The 14,940-nt window shown below is 42.5% G+C and overlaps 1 protein-coding gene across 2 annotated transcripts in view; it reads left to right on the top strand.

Moving 5' to 3' along the window:
* The first annotated feature begins 425 nt into the window (after positions 1–425).
* The window catches only part of ARHGAP32 (Rho GTPase activating protein 32), a 236,236-nt gene continuing 221,721 nt past the window's right edge, over positions 426–14,940 (top strand). For both annotated transcript variants that reach the window (XM_079326642.1, XM_079326640.1), the window contains exon 1: positions 426–602. The gene's annotated coding sequence lies outside the window, so the exon portion shown is untranslated. The remainder of the gene's footprint in view (positions 603–14,940) is intronic.

Raw genomic sequence — 14,940 nt, 5'->3', positions numbered from 1 at the left:
CGGGAACAGGCGCTCCACCAGCTCCCTAAGCAGCCTCTTCCAACACCTAATCACCCTTTCTGTGAAGAAATTCCTCCTGTTGCCGAACCTAAACCTTCTCTGGTACAGATTAAGTCTATGTCCTCTCGTCCTGGCGTTGTTCCCTGAGGGCAGAGCCCGACCCTCAGCAGGCTCCAGCCTCCTGCCAGGGACTTGCCCACAGGCACACACCGCCCTGCCAGCCCCCTGAGCTCCCTCCTCCGTGTCCCCCTCACGGCCACCCCGACATCGCGCCATCCTCCAGCCCCGTTACCCGCCGCTTCATCCACCTATCCCGCTCTCCATCTCTTCCTCCCTCCCTCGGCCACCGCCTCACGCCCGCCCTTCCCGGCGTCGGGGCGGAGCCGGCGGCAGCAGCACAGCGCGCATGGGCCCCGCCGCCTGCGCCTGAGCCGAGCCCGAGCGGGGGGCGTGTGCCGGACGCGGATCCCCCTGGCCGGGCCCTGCCGGCCCCTTCCCGCCGGCTCCTCCTCACCTGCGGCGGCCGCGGCCATGGCGGTTCGGGCGGCGGGACGGAGCTGCTGAGCGGCGGTCGGGGCGCGGCCCCGCGGCGGCGGAGTGAGGTGAGCGCGGCCGGCAGAGGGGAGGGCTGTGGGGACAGGTAGGCATGGCACCGACGGTCGCGACAGTGTCTCGATAGTGTCGCGACAGCGCCCTGCACGTCGTGAGGGCGGCGCTGGGGTGAGCGATGGGGCGCGCGCCGCGGCCGCTGCCGCCATGGGCGGGAGAGAAAAAGGAAAAATCCCCGACTAAAAGCACTCGTGGGTTTGCCGTGGCGGGGTTTTGTCCGTCCCGGGGCTCCCCCCGCTTCCTCCCCTTTCCCGCCGCTGGAGCTCCGCCCGTGCCGCCGAGGGTCTCCCAGGTGGATGAATTCGCCTGTGGCCGGGGGACAATCGCTGGCAAGGAGGGATAATGGGCATTGCAGCCCGTGCGTGCCATCCCCGCGTGGGGCTCGGCGTGGGGACGCGGCTTTGTGCGGCTCCATTGTCCTTTGTGGGGCTGCTGCGGACACGCAGCTTTCGTGTCGCGGCCAGCCCTGTCCAGGGACGGTGTGGAACGGAGCGGCGCCCAACAGGTGCTCACGGAGGGAATTGATCCCAATTATCTCGGTGGGCTTCCCGCCCACTTGCAGAAGGAGGTGAGCGGTGGATGCCGGAGTGAGCATGTAGGGGAGCGTTCATTTCTGGACACTGAGCGAGCTGTGGCAGCTTGGGAAAAAGGTAAATCAACCTTTGGAAGATGTGTACCCACCTACAACGCTGTATTCCTTCTGCAAACCGTGCGTCCCGTCTTGTTCTCCTTTGGGAATGTGTCTCCTGTGGCAAACAGCCGTGCCAGACCTGACTGAGGGCTGCTGGATTGTTCGAAGTGATGGGAACGAGTCAATTTTTGTTTCTTTCTCTGTCCTTTCCACATGAGATTGTGCAGAAAACAGCACTTTGGACAGAGGCTCGGACAGCCTCCGTGGGCACCCAGTTTGTTATGTTGTTTGGTCCTGGCACTGGGAAGAATGCAGTCGAGGGGAATAGGTGGAAAAGCAACAAGGTAGAAGCTTAAAATATGCCATGTAATTTCAAGAAACACCTGTAAATATATAATTTAAAGGTGACCAGACACACTTCTTTGAAATGAACTGAATGGGTTGGTTTCCAAAACTCAAAATCTATTTCAAGTGTTTGAGGTTGGAGCGTCTGCAGAATAGGGACAAATATCCTGTGTGTGTGTATTGAGAACTGTCCAGTTCCTTTCCCACTGCACAGATGTCTTCTCATTCTAAAATCAGGTTAGCCTTCTTTGAGAAAAGTTTATTTTTGTGAAACTTAGCCTTATCAGGGTGTGTACATGTTGAGATGATGGGTTTGTAGTGTTTGAATCATTGGAACCAGCTGCAAGAATCAAAATTTTAGTCATTTGAGAGCATATGGTGGTAGAGATAATAAAGTGGGGGAAAATGGGGTCAGTCTGGCAAAATGCAAAAGCTGTTACTTAGGGAAACGGAACTGGAAGTGTTACTGTGGTATTAATGCCGTGTATCATGTACAGAAGAAATACTAGTCCATTGCCAGAATCAAATTATTGGCCAGTCTTTCAGCTTGTGGTCTTAATCTGGGGTTTGGTTTTTTAAAGTGCTCTTTGTTTCTTCAAAAATGACAAATACATCTGAAGCAAGTCAGCAGAAATATCATCAGGGAACTGCTTTAGTTTTTGGGTTTTGTGTCCATTTTGTACCTGGATGTTGCAGTGGTTTTGTGTCGCTGCTGGTGGCTTGTGAAACATCAGGATCACAGCCCTTAACAATCTGTTTTCTGTAATGCAAAGTGAGGGGAATGATGATCATTATGTTGAATTTAAGGGGGATGATTGCAGTGGTGTCCTCCTGGCTGGGGAGAAGATCCCAGAGGGAGTGGAGGAAATCCAACAAAAAAGGGGAATAGTGCTACTTTGGCCATTTTCCCTTTGGGCTTCTGGTTCTTTTGTGAACTTCTGAAAAGGAAATGTCATTTTGCTGTCTGAGTGCATTGTTTTGCATGAAGTGTCAGACCACATTATGGGGATGATTCCAGTCAACTTCTCCCATTTCAAAACAAACACATCAAATATTGTAATATGTTTATACAAAAACTCTGTGTTTTGCAGGAGACCAATGCCCATATTTCCAAAAGTAAATTATGTTTTTCATACTTTATTATGGCTAGAATAGTTCATGTAGGAGGGAAGGATTGAGATGGGTTCCCTTGGCCTTTGTGAACTGCTCTCCACCAATAAGAGGACGATGTTGACTTTTTCATGAACTGGGGGGTTATTTTCATTTGCATTTCCTCAAAATATTCTTATCTTTGCAGTAGTTCTGGTACCAGTGGCTGTGACCAAGGCAAGAGCTATTGTCTTTCCCAGTGCCGGGGTAAGGACAGAAAGGGAAGAAGATGGAGAAAGATGTATCTAAATTTATAAATTTTGGCTGCAGAACTAAATTGGTCCTGTGGGACTGTGAGCTCAGGTGACCTCTGCCAGGTGTGGTATCCACAGGGCTGGGTTCTCTCCCAGGTGTGCTCCTCACCTGCAGCTGCTGGATCTGGTTTCAGCTTTCCCTGTGCAGGAGCAGCTTGTGTACCAGCAAGGCTGATGAACTTGCTGCTTGTATGGGTTTGATGATGGGCCAGGTAGGTCCAAGCTGAGAATGATCCTGACAGAGCCATTCTTCTCCACCAGACTTGTGCAGGAATTTGAACTTGAGCACTTTGTGAGTCTGTGCTTCCAACAGCGGAGATTGTTCTGTGTCTCTGTTCTGCTCTGGTAGCTGTTCTTGGGATACCTGATATTTAGATAAAAGAGAAACAGATTGCAGTATATACCAACTTTTAAAGTCCATAACTGCTTTCCTTGCAAAAATAAGTCGTTTTGGTATCTGGGGTGAAGCAGGTCAACAAGTCTGGGCAGTCAGGGCATGTGGATTTTACCAGTGATTTCTATTCTTATGCTAATCCTTTGAGCTGGCTGGCTGAGGGCTGTTGGAGAGGAGGGGTGTGCACACCGAGGACTCGAAAGAGAAGCCATTTTTGGTACTTATTGTTACGCAGATTAGGTTTCCCAGCCAATCAGAATTTGGAGAAGTGAGTAACGCCAGGATGTGATGCTTCGGGTCAGGAGTCACTTAGCAATTCTCACCCGGTTTGGCCAAAACCTTTCTTCTTCAATACTAATTTTGAGGGTTTTTGTTTGTTTTACTTAGTTTTTATTTTTGTAAATCTGTGCTGTAGCCGAAAAGTTACTAATACCTTTGCTGCTGAACAATTAAAGTTGAAAAACTTCGGTTTTCAATTTTTAATTATTGTGTTGGGTAAGAAGTGTAAGGAGGCAGCAAAACTGAGTTGCTCATTTGAATCTTTGTTTCTGTGTGTGCCTTGCTGTGTTTCTCCCACACTGTCATATACAGTGCAAGCCCTCAATTCCTACAGTGCAAAAGATTTTAGATTTATTGATTATGTTCCTAGGGAGGTGTGTGTGCCAGTAGAAACCCGGTAAAAGATGTAAATCTCACTCACAAGATTTACTTGTTGTATATTGGTTTTCTAAGATTGTTTTAGAATTATGAGGTACTGGAGAAGTCTGAAGGAGATGCTCCAAGTTAGGGTTTTGTTGCACAGAACAAGAAGCTACAGCTGTTTGTGGCCTCTTCTTTATAATATCCCCAATAATATATGGGGTTTCTGCAGTGCAGAGTGCTGTGCCTGTCTCTGGGTGTTTATTTCAGTGGTGTTTGGTGGTTCTCAGGTCTGTGCTCACTGCAGTAGATCTGCTTATCCATATTTGTATGTGGTGTTGCATTCTTTGGAAGTGTGCAAAATAATTAAAAACCGCCCTTTAAACTATTTAGTAAATTGGATTTGCTTTGCCAGCAGTGGGACAGGAAGTTAATCGTGTTTAAGCTGATGTTGACTTTTCCAATCTGATTTTCCCTAGGAACAAACTTTACTGCCTAGTTGCTAAATGCACAGTTAATTACCTGCTGATTGGTTAAGCTGATAAACCAATGCTACCAGGTTTACTGTAATCAGATTGGTAAATGTGCCATGTGCTTCTTCATGCTATTTTCTTGCTTTATGATGAAACCCGGTGTTAACTCTCATCATGCTCATGGTTTGAATGTATTTAGTATTGTCTGGTGATGATTGATTGACACTGAAGTTACCATTCACTGGATGTTCTTGCTCTGTGCCTAAGTTACACCTGTGCAGTTCTGGAGTTCATAGTGTCATCTCTTAATATTCTCTGAGAATATGGCTCAGCAGCTTTTAACCCATAGTTTAGAAAATAAAATACATCTCCACTTTTTAAAATAGTAAGCACCTTTATTGTCTTTCACCTTTGTTTCTGTAGCTATGTTGCAACTTTTGAGTGTGTCCTGATATGCTGTGAAGTCAGTGGTTGAAGCAATAGCTGTGCATCAGTTACTGAGCAATGAATCATTCACCCTCTTGGTCATCTCAATTACTTTTGCTGATGAAGAAGCTGCAATTGCTGTCCCTCCATCCCATCCCTGGTGTGCCTAGGACTTTTGTCTTCCCTCATCTCAGTACTGATGTTTGTGGTTAGAAAGCATTGATTTTTTTTTTTTTTTTTTTAGTGTATCTATTATAATTCATTAAGAATCAGAGGGAAATTGGAGTTTCTCAAATTTCCACCATTAAACCAGGACTGCAAGCACTTTGGAGCCTGACTTCCTATGGATTTCAGGGTAAAGTTAACTGCTTAAGTATCCTTGAGGTTTTTTGTTGGGTAGAGGGACACTTGGTCAGCCACAGTTGTGGCCTTAGGTCTTCTGGTGGCAACTCCTCCAATGGGTGAAATGCTGTTAGGATATGTGAATGAAAGATGGTTTGCTAAAAGCTTTGTTATCACTTACTGGCAGATTGAGAAAATCAGATTTCCCAAAAATAACTTTGATGACAAGGTGTTAGGTTGTTATGTGTGGTTTGAAATTCTTGCTTCTTACAGAAAGACATATTTAATTCTCTGTGTATTTTGTTATCTTAGAGATATTTATTACTGACTAAAACCATTTCTATTAAAATATTAAAGTTAAGGTGTTGCTTACCCCCTTTAATTTCAGTAACACTGTTTCCTGGCATTTGAAAGATGAACTTTTTGGCCTTGATACTCAGAATGCCTGTGAATCCTCTAGGGGAAGAGAGAAGTTACAGTGCTTGGTGTTTTGAAAGCAGTTTGTTTTTTTTGGCACCAGCGTGAAACCAAGAAGTTTTCCAATTCTTAATGGTATAATTTGGCCATATTCTTACAGACTTCACTAAGGCATGGCTATTACAAAAATGCAGATGGACAACCCTGTTTGTGCAGAATTTTAATTGTTGCAAGAGTCTTTGAGTGTTTGGTGATATCTACCCTTTTCCTTCTTGTTATGATTCATGAATGTCTTCATTAGATTTCATAATAGCAGTCTTGTGCCAGGCTTTTTGTGTTTGTGTTTTACAAGAAGCATCTCTAGAGTGTCAGCTCCTGCCTGCTGGGAACAATCAGTCTTTTAACAGTGTGATTTCATTAGTTTTTAAAATTTATTTTGACTTCAAAAAGACTGTTATCTTGCTCGATAATGCACCTTGCTTGTTCTCCCCAAATTTACATAGCAGCTGATACAATGTGATGGAATCATTACAAATGTTATCAACAATTTCCATATCAAGTTTTCACAGACTATGAATAAGTTTCAGTAGCTACTTTCCATAACTTGCTCTTATGATTACCATCTTATCCCTCACACTGTCTGGGATAGAAATGAAAATTGCTGTTTGGGTATCATGATTTGTTGTTAACGTTTATATGTGTGTGTTTATATGTATTGATTATCATACCACTTTTGTACTAATACTGTATAAAATGTAGAATTTTTGTAAAACTCATAAATGAATGAGCAATAGCTACAGATATTCAGATAAACCAAAAAGAATCATTTGGCATAATCTGCAAACCAGAATGTGTAACTTCTTCCTTGCTTCTAGGAATATGCAGAGCTGTAATGTGTTCACTGGAGGTTGAATCAGTAAGGAGCACTTAATTTTTATTTCAGGAAAAGTTCTGATAACTTATTTTTGGAAGTGTAAATGGGATTCCATAGGCCTCCTGTTGCACGATTCACAAGGCGAGCTTCAGCTGTAGAGTTCAGTCATTGGTAACTGCTGCAGCTTATTTCATTGAAGAAACAGGAACAAAAGTTTGTTTGTAAGTGCTCTGGAACTGAGAACAAAGGCCGCTGGGACCTTTGAACCCTTGTGGCTGTGCATCTGAGGGAAGAATTGTTCAGGAATGGAAAAAACTGCCAGAAGACCAGGGATTTGCTTTTCCCGACATCTTTCTCCAGCAGTGTTCAATGACTGCATTTAAAGAAAAAAAAAAAAAAAGTTGGCTAATTGGAAGACTCTCTTACTTGTTCTTCCCACCGAGCTCTGATAATCAAGCATGCAGGGATGGTTATTCTTACCTTTTTTTTTCACCAAGGCAAGCTTTGAACAAATGAATGTGTGTGCTCTCTTTTTTGGGAGAAATCTTAATGATTGATTGCATCCTTAAACGTTTTGTTCTCTCCCAAATGTTCTGTGCTTGGGATTCTGGCGTGTGAAGCAATTTGTTTCCCCTGCTTCCTGGTGTTGTTCTGACTTCACAATTCTTTTTCATCCACTGGTAGCCGTCTCCACAAGGAAGACGTAGGGAATTATCAGTGTCCCGAAGAAACTGTTACTTCTTTGCAAAATGTGTTGACTGGCACATAGTGTCTTCAGTGGGTTGCCCAGGGTGGAGGTTCTGCTGCAGGCAGTGGTTTGTGCCTCATCCTTCACCTTCGTGAGTTTTGCAAGGCTTAAGCGGCGGATGGGCTGCATTTGATCAACAGATTCTCCAAATTGCTTTGTGTACAGGGAGAGAAACCACAGTTTTGAGGGTTTATTCTTTTTCCTTGAGTAGTGAGCATAACACACCGTCTGGAAGAAGCAGAGTTGTTCATTTGTTTCTCATCCCGGACACGCAGCTCACGAGTGTGCTCAGGCATGCGTGTAATATGCGTATGTGTCCCTCCTCCCCCGATGGAGAAACACTGCTGTCTGCACTTCTTTGGACAGAAGGGAGAAGCTCGGCTTGCCCCTTAAGAATCGAATTAGGTGCAGAACAAGTGGAGGTCTGGAATCTGGTTGCTTTTGTGCAGTCACCCTTAGAGAGGATGGCTCACACCAGTGTGCAGCCAGGTGATGTTCGTGACTGCAGCCACCTGAGTGAGAGCTTTTCTTGGGGTGTTCCTGCAAACGTGGTTCCCAGATAATCACAGAAGGAATTGGGAAAGCTCCAGATACCAGAAAGAGGAGTTAGCCATTGAGTATGATTTAGCTGACAGATAAGTATTTTAAGGAGTGATTGCTCTTGCTGCTAGAGAGGAAAAAAAAGCCATTTCTTTCAAATGATCAGGGGTCTCCAGTCCTTCTCCCCTTTTCTCTGAGGGATGCACTCAGAATGGGAATGGCACTCAGGGTGAGGCTGTTGTAGATCCTTGTGTGTTCAGACTGCCTTTTCAGCTGTCCTGAATGACAGCACCTCTCAAATGCCTTGTCTTGGTTCTTAAAACTGTTGGTCTCTTTCTAACCTCTGGCCGCAGTTTCTGTGAGATTAGGCTGGGCAGGAGGGAAATTCAGTTTTGTAATCTGGTTCCCAGGAGCATGGGAAAACTGTGTGGTGGTTGCCCTTGTCTTTGAAGTTCTTTATGGGATATGAATTGGTTGTCACTGTGCTCTTGACTTTCTCCCCTGTTAAGATATGCAGCAGCTTGAGCTGCTGGGGTAACCTATCTTCAGTCATCCGTACACAGAGCAATTGCCAATTGTGTAAGGAAGCCAATACACCCGTGGCTATTTAGTTATGTAGCCATATTGTATTAATTTAAGAAGAATGTAGCTGTCTGGAGTACAGTTTAGGAGCTTTCCTAACAGTTTCACCTATATTGCAAGAAAACTTAGTTCTGTGGTTGCATCCTTTGCTAGGAGTACCCTTTTCATTTCCTGTTTGGCAGATGCCAGGGTTAACAATTAACAATTAACTGTGGCAGATGTCACAGTTCACATCCACCATTAAAACTGGAAATGAAAACACATAGATCGGTGTTTTAGAAAACTTGATTTGTCAATTCTTATCTCTAGCAAACGTGTGGAGGAGGGATGCCATATGGCTGCTAAATATAACTCAACTTGCTCCTGAAAGCAGTTAAAAAGCACAGAATTCACAATCTGGTATCCGTGTTGTTAATAAGAATGTGTTGCAGACTTGGAGTGCAGAGCAAGGTAATGGGAAGAGAGCCAAAAAGTAATGCACCAGAATGTGTGTGTTTCCTGTGATAGGTGATGGGGATGACACGCTGGGAGGTGCTCAGCAGATACTGGAGCCTTTCTCAGCAGTGTCTGCACACTGCAAGGGTGGCAGGAGCTGCCCAGTTACACCAGTTTTCTGCTCACCACCCCCAAGGTCCAACAGCTCCTATCCTTGTTTACTTTAAATATTTGCACTGCTGCAGCCCAGTGTTGGAATGGTGGAGAACACAATCTGCTGGAACTTTATGAATAAGATCAGGAAGACAGGGCTGTGGTGGCAAGGTTTGAGAGTAGTTATTCACAACTTGTAATTATGTTTTTAAAATTTTTCTTGATACTAACATTTTTTTTTTTTTGGTGTGTATGTGTGTGATCATGCTGCCAAAATATATGTGATCTCCTGTTTTAATAATACAACTGTAGTTGAAATATGGGAGCGTTTCTAGTAAATGTTTTCAAATTGTATTTATGCATGCATTTGAAGGAAGTGTAAGTTAGTCATACACTGTGCAGTGGAGTATTTCTATGTATTTTTCAGCAGTGGATATTTTTGTGAAATACTTAATTTGTGAAATACTAATCTATAAAGGAGATTAGTCATTTTCTGATGGGAAAACCTGTGAAGAAAGCAGAGCTCCAAAGTACTTGTGATTTCCTCCCCCTCCAAAAAAAAAAAAAATTACCCACCATGCCATACTGTCTTCCTTGCTCCTCTTTTTGAATGCAAACATCCAGAATAGGTGTTGAACTGATTTAGGAAAGTGCTTTAGTGTATGTCTAATATTATGCTGTGAATAATCCAAGGGCTCCTGATAGGATAAAAGGCATTTGCTGAACTGAAGCAGAAATATCTGATAGGAAAAGCTTATCCTGGAAAAGAATCAGAAGAGAAACTGTATTGGTTATATTCCTTCAGGCCTTTAAAATATTTCAAAGGGATGAGTATAGACTTACTGGTGGGGTTTTGGTGGCTAAAAATGTAGTTATGCAAATCACAGCTTGTTGGGGCAGGGAGAATTAATTTATGCACTTGAACATGTGCTCGTCCACTGTTTTCTCTGAAGTTGAATTATAGACAACAAGAATGTGCTTTGTTGTTCTTTAATAATAAATAACAGCATAGCAGTTTTGATCTTCAAAGCACTGCTCAGAACTTAATTAATCTTCATAATAGTCCTGTGTGAGACTTAAAAATACTGCCTAACCTTTTGGGCAAGGAGCTCCTTAGCATGGAGGTGTTGGAGGGTTTGCTCTGGGCCCCATTGTCAGGGCCAGCTGGGACAGTGCTCAGAGATTCCTGGCACTGGGAGCTTTGGCTGCTTCTGGTGGCTGTGTTGCTTTTCTCATTTGTGTTAAAATTTCAGGAAAATTTGAATAAACAAAGAACTGCAGTTCTAAATAATTTTGGATTTCCAACAGAGTGTTAACTTATGCATATGCATGTTGGAATTTCCCTGTTGAATATTCCTGTAGGCAAAAAGTGCAGAAGGTTTGTGTGTGTGCTGCTGTGTGGGAGCAGGTGTGGAAAACTGCACTTCAGAAAGCCTGGGTCACAACTGTGGTGTGACAAGGTGAAAAATAAAGGTATGTAAGGCTTTAGAGTCTGTAGGATACATCATAAATACATAGAAAGTGTTTCTCAGTCTACCTTCCCTAATCTTTTTAATTATCTGTATTTAAAATAAGGAGAAGAAGAGGAATTAATGTAGATATTGATTTCCAGGGTTTTTCTAAGGTAATTGGTTATTGGAGTTTCAGGACAGATTTATACAGTACATTGCCTGCTTTTGGAGTATAAAATAAGAATGGCAAAATGAACTGAGACTGTTCAGCTCACCTGGAGAAACAGTTGAGAAGGAATTATAATGTAAACTTTTGAAATAATTCCATGTGACCAGTGGGATTGAGGCTTTTTACATGTGCATTTTTCCCACAAACAGCAGGGAGAGAGTTCATTGAGAACTGGTTACTGCTGCAGATAAGGAACCCAAAACATGAGCTGTCAGGAGAAATGCAGAGATGTATTCACAGTATTCACATCTGTGTTTGCTGCTGACATAACAGACCCAAGGGTGGAATGTTTAATGTTTTGTTCATTACTATGTAAACTCAAACTAGCTTTTCAAAAACAGGGATGCTTCAAAATCATGAGTAACCCCTGAATGGTATTTTTGTACTGAGTTCTGTGAATGCTTTGACGTTGTAATTTCTGCTGGAGGTTGCACCCATTTGCATGAAGAATGAGTGTGGGACTGGCTGGTGAAGCAGAAAGCTGACAACCCATTAAACAGGTCTGAAGGATTCCTCAGTGTGAAGAGCAAAGTCAGCAGAATCCTGTAGCCAAATGCCTGAAAAGCCTGGTGCACTTAACCTGGTGACCTTGTCATCTTGGAGAAACCTGGCAGGATGATGCTCCCAGCACTCCTGGGGTGAAGGTCTTTTCAGCATCCCCTGCTGAGCCAATTATTTGGCCCATGGGTTCCCAGGAGAAATCTGTGAAATATTTAAATGTCTTTTTAAAATTCATTAGAAATGCAGTGACTTAGGCTGACTCAAGGGTCTATATGGATACTGCACTTTGTTTTGAATCCAAGGTGCAAATAAAATGTCCAAATGGAAAAGCTGTGAGAAGTTTCAAGAGTTCTGAACTACCTAGTCTAGTCTTACATTCTAAATACTGTTGAGATTTTTATTAACTGAATTTTGCGAATAACATGTTTAGCTCTGCTGCATTTAGTTCAGTTCTGCATTTTTTTGATGCATTACAGCAGCAAATCTTGATTTAACAGAGGGCAGAATATATCCTCATTAGGGAACTGCAGCCCCATAACCTTTGCAATGTATGAGGTGTAAAATCTTCTCTAGGTCTTCCTTCTCTGACTTTGTTACTTCATTTCTGGAGGCCTCTCAGAGGTGTTCAGAAGGATAAATTAAACATCAACAAACAAGTTGGAAAATAATTTGTGTATTTTAGTTTCCCAGATACTGTGACAGTAAGGAGAGGTTTTGATTGCTGAACAAACACGTGGTTCTGGACCAGCTGTGTCTGATAACTGGAAAGTGAAATCCCATGACGTGTACTTTGGGACAGGCAGAGATCTGCTGCCTTTCTGAAGCACACACTGCAGAAATGCTTCTGCTTAAAAGTTATTGCAATTGTTGAATTGCCTACCTTTCACAAGTTTTTAAAGCTATTTATGCAAATAGTAGTTTCAGTGAGATGACAGTAAGACCCAGGAGTTGTTTGTTGTGGGGTTTTCATGGCTCCTTGAACTCCTTTCTGGCCCTGGTTGTGTGCATACATGGGTAGTGCTCCTGCATCTCTTGAAGGTCTTTTCTTCTCTCTGTGCAAGGCATTCATCATGCTTCTCCAGCTTCTGGGAGTGGTGACACTATCTTCTTAAAATGAAGAAAAATCTCATTCCTCATTAGTGTTATTGATTGTTTACCTACCCAGTAGGGACTTCAAGAAATGAAGGAGGTATTTGATATGTTAATTATGGGCACATATCGATGAGTTTCAAGTATTCACTTCTAAGCCTTCTAATTCTTGCCTGAAATTTTATTAGCACATTGCTAGACAAAGTGCTGTATGAGGGGCTAGAGAAGTGTATGGATAAGATTTGAAAGATCTCCCTGTTATATTGAATTTTTCTAGATAAATTCATAGGTAACTTGTTCTCTCCCCAAGTGCTGTATATTCGAAATCAGACTGATCTGTGTGGTCAGACCTATACAACAGGCCCTGTAAACTCCAGGAAGCAGTGCATAGATTTTCTCCAGTTGGTTCAGCAGCTCTTGAGCTCAGCAAGTCTGACAAATCAGTAACTGAAGAACTTGAGTTGTTCTTGTTGCTTAAGACAGTGGCAAAAAAAATAGTCTTTGTTTCAAGTGGGAGTAGTGTGTTAGTTCAGTGAGTGTAGTCTAAACTCTGCTCCTGTCAGTGCCACTGTTTTTTTGTTGTTTTTTTTTTTGTGACACCTTCCAAGCACTGAACTCCTGTCCTGTATTTGTCTTGTGCTTGAAAGGATTGATGCATGGACAGTGTGTGGATTTTCTTGTGTCACTGCTTGTTCCTGCTTGTGTGGGGAAATCCAGATGATTCAAAGAATGGATTTTGAGAGATGATTTGTGAAGGTTGTTTGCTGACTGGCATATGGTGTGGCATACGGTGCTATTTACCACCTCAGAGCCTGAACTTACAGGGAAATGATTTTCTTTTTTAAACATTTAACTCTATTAAATACTTGCAGACATCTTCCAACATTGCCCTGACCAAGTCAATTTACACTTCCCTTTTATTCTGCTTGTCCCATCTGTTTGTGACTGTTTTCTTCCTTTTTTTAAATTCTGTAAATAGATTTTAGAGCTTCAAGGGCTGAGGGTCTCAGTAGCATCAAGCACTTGCAAAATCTCTCTTAGCTTTTTACCTGCAGCCTCTAAGTTTGTCTCAGACCTTCCTATGATGTGGAAATGGAAGCCAGGCCAACTACCGGACTGGAAAAAATGCTAATGCAGCCTGGTGTAACATCTTTTCAAGTCATCCTAGTTCTCCCCTGGAATAGCAAACTATTGAAACAGTGTTAGTGAAGATGAACAAATGATGTCAAGAGGTGCCATTTTTTGTTAAAATCTGGTTTGTATGAGAAGAAATAAAAAAAACATGGGACAAATTGTTATCTTAAAACTTGGGCCGATGGAGATGATGGAGTTTCTGGAAGAGTCAGTCCTTTTTGCCCTGGTGGGAGATGTTGAAATAAAAAGGCTTCAAAGGGAGAAAAATGCTCTGGGCTTTTCCAGGCATGACTCCTGATACCATGGCAGTTGCTGGTGGGTTTGCTATCTTCCAGCTGTGTAGATATTGCAATGAAGATACTACTTATTTGCTTTTGTATTATTGCTTTTTCAACAAATACTTTAAGGTTTTCCCTTTTATATGCAGAATTGAAAATCTTAAGAAAATGAACAGAAATGAAACAAATGCTCAAGTGTAGATTTACATAAAAGAGACATGAGAAAAGGACCTGAAATATACAGGGAGATGTAGAATGGCTTGTGTTTTCTGAGCTTGTTTCCATCTCTCTGGCTTATATTACTGTCATTTCACTAGCAGAGGCTGCAGTTTTACAGAAAGAGAAATTAGAAAAGTATACAAACACTTTGAGGATGTTTCCTCTGCTCCAGTTCTACTTTCACCTCCTCCAGTCTCACTGGGAACATTCTGATTGAAGTATGGGTCTACATCCTCATAAAACAGTGTCAAGATCTGTCCCACTTCCCTCTGAGCAATCAGTCACCTTGTGAACATTCCTGTAGAGCGAAAACAATAAATTTTTCTCCTCCCCCATTCCTCACCTATGCTACTCTGCCTTTTTATTTTCTTTTTTTCCTGAGTCAGAAGGAAATGGTGGTCAAAGCTCTAAGCAATAAACCTGTGTAGAGTGCTACAGATGCTACTTAAATGTTAAGGTGGTAAAAAATTTTGAAATGAAGGTCCAGCCTCCACCAGCTTCCTGTATTTCCACTCTATCCCAGCTATATGGATAGAGAATCTCATTCCAGGATGCTAAATGTTGGTATTTGTAATATTGTCAGTGCAAATGGTAAGCAGAATGTAAAGGAAAGGAGTTTTACTTAGGTTATTAAGTTCTTTGTGGTATGAGGCTCTTTCACACAATAGAGAAAAGTATTCTCTACTTATTGGAAGCTTTGTGAAGATTAAGAGATTCTAACTAGAAAAATCTGTGTGGATTTGCCATTTATAAATTTGTTTCTCCCAAACAGTGTTTATAATACGCAGAAGAGATTAAGGATGTCAGAACTCCACAATTAGGAGGAGGCAATGTAGGTGTCTAGTCTGATTCTTAAAATACAGAAGACAGCCTTTGGAGGCTTTCTTAACTAGGTAAAACATTCTTGTGAAAGTGTTTAAATGAGGACTGGCTTTGCTTACAGAGGCCATATATTTAAATAAGCTTAAAATGTAAACACAACTGCATGCCTTCCTGGAGGCATTAAACCAACACACCTTACATGTTCT

Source organism: Erithacus rubecula (genome assembly GCF_903797595.1).
Source record: "Erithacus rubecula genome assembly, chromosome: 25".
In the NCBI taxonomy this organism is placed as follows: Eukaryota; Metazoa; Chordata; class Aves; order Passeriformes; family Muscicapidae; genus Erithacus; species Erithacus rubecula.
The sequence above is the reverse complement of the archived record's forward strand: the minus strand, read 5'-3'. Positions and strand labels throughout refer to the sequence as shown.